This window comes from Gadus macrocephalus, chromosome 4, assembly GCF_031168955.1.
Source record: "Gadus macrocephalus chromosome 4, ASM3116895v1".
Taxonomy (NCBI): domain Eukaryota; kingdom Metazoa; phylum Chordata; class Actinopteri; order Gadiformes; family Gadidae; genus Gadus; species Gadus macrocephalus.
The window spans coordinates 25864814-25867342 of NC_082385.1; positions in this window are offsets into that span (position 1 = coordinate 25864814).

Below are 2529 nucleotides of genomic sequence, written 5' to 3' on the forward strand. Positions count from 1 at the left end.
CTCTGGTCTATCGATTTATGCAAGGAACTAATGCCTAAATGTTGCTGGGGGGTGAAAGTATTCGACAGAGACCCATTATAATACATTTTGTTCAATATGACATAAGCAATTGATAATGTAGGAGAGAGCAGAGAATTGTACATAATCATTTGCATGGATGTACATTTGCAACTTGTTCAAAGAATGAGAAACAGCGTCTTTGATGTGTGCAAGTGACACAATGATGTGAAGATTGAAGTAGTTTTGAGAATTGCAATTGTGAACTGAGAAATGTACCAAAGCGACGGAAAAAAAACTGCAAGCCCTTTGAGACTGTACTGGTGATTAAGGGCTATACAAATTAAATTAATTGAATCAAATTGAATTGAATTGGATAGCTATCTCTGTTAATTCATTTTATTTACCCTCATTTTGACCATTCAAGGGAAATTCTCAGGATAAAATAAATGGCTTGAATGGGGAGTTTGCAAGAGGATTGGGATAGTCATACTGACAAAAGAGGCCCACACACGTGTTTCTGGGTGTAAACACAGTAGATATGCAAGCGCAACGAGGGGGCAGGAAGAACAGACAACATATAGACAGTCACGATGACAAAGGTGCTTACACAACAAAAATGAAGCAAAATTTTGGCCCGGCCTGAATGCATAAAATGTCATGCAAAGAGGATAATCGATGCATATTTTTTCACGAACAAAAGGGTTCATGCTTATTTTTTGTGATTCTACTTCTTCAATGCAAAGGAAAAAAAAAATAATAATATGAAATATTTAATTTCAATGTTTTTATCTCATCTAATCTAATCGCTTCTTTGCGTTGACTTGATGTATTTGCGCCGCGTCAAAAATCTGCCTCGCTTTTGGTGTGAACGCTACACAAGGCTGTGCTGTTTCGGCTGCAAAAATCATAAGGGATAGAAAATGTTTAACATAGGATTGGATTTTTAAGACATAAACCCGAAGACAGAATGGAGTGATTATGGTCGAAAAGTTAAAAGGAAAAAGTCTCTGATGTATCGTACAACCATTAACTTGAACATGGCCACAAAGTGCATAATCACAGGCATCTAATGATCTGCAAGAACGTGCCATCCAATCTTTGCCATCCTATGCAAGGCTTTTCTTTCAGTTCTATGAGAAAATATCCTATAAATCAGGCAATACGATGGCCATTTGGACATCCAATGTCCATAAGTTCCCGATAATGTTTGCCGATAAGTGAAAAATAAGTTATTTCTGTAATTGGTAGAGTAGTGTGCTTGCTGTGCTAAGCCACCACCTTCCACGTGCAAATTATAATGTTTTTTGCTACTCAGTTACCTAAAGGGGAGCGTGTCTATGTTCCCCGAGTCCTATGTTCCCCGAGTCCTATGTTCCCCTCTTTGTATGACTGGGGAACATAGGACCCTTTTTTTTAAAAAGGGTCCTATGTTCCCCGCTTTTCCCAAAAAGGGTCCTACGTTCCCCGATATGTATGTGACCGGGGAACATAGTACCCTTTTAAAAAAAAAGGGTCCTATGTTCCCCGGTCTGTTACTTCCACCATTACTGCCAAATTCCGGCCGAGATAACCACCATTGGATGTCTTTACCTTTTGTGGAAGAGGGAGAGACGTCGGAGAACCCGACGCAGTCTATTCATAATATTGTAATGACCACGGAAGTGGCAGTGAATGAAGTATTGATTAGACAGAGATTTATTAGATAGGCCTACCTAAAAAAACGTTGGAACACACAAGACCGGAAACCATAGCAACGCCGGTAAACAAACCCCGAGAAGCCCAATCCCTACGAGAGCTCCCCGCGCTACGGCCATCAGGCACACAGAGCTTTTGACCGTGATATTATATGAACAATTATAATATATGATATACTATATAGAGCTCCGCGAGTCGCAAACAGCAACAATCACTTTCTCCTCCTGCTGCAGTTCACCCCGGACTGCACTGCACTGAGTTGGCCGGTTGAACGCTGATTGGCTGTTACGTTACACATGCCACTCAGTGGCGACACTGTTGAACGCTGATTGGCTGTCATCACACGAATGTCGCGTCAAAGTTTAAATATTTTTAAAGATTGATAGATTGCGGGGAACATAGGACCCTTTTCCCAGAAAAGGGTCCTATGTTCCCCGCAACAGTGGGGAGTATAGGACCCTTTTTAGAAAAAGGGTCCTATGCTCCCCGCTATGTATTGCTAAAGGGGAACATAGGACCCTTTTGGGGAAAAACGGGGAACATAGGACCCGGGGAACATAGGGATGACCCCACCTAAAGCTAGCCTAACCTTTCTTAGAATTGGTGGTACTTGCACTTGGTTCTATGAACATCCTTTCTGTACCGACAGCAATATATATTGATGCACTTTTTATGACAAATGTACTTATTGTAAGTCGCTTTGGATAAAAGCGTCTGCTAAATGCCCTAAATGTAAATTGGGAAAAATGTTGTCAAAATGAATTGCAATGAGGAGTCGTCTTTTGGGTGACATTTGGATAATAGTACCATAGCCAGCTATCTACGCCAGCACAT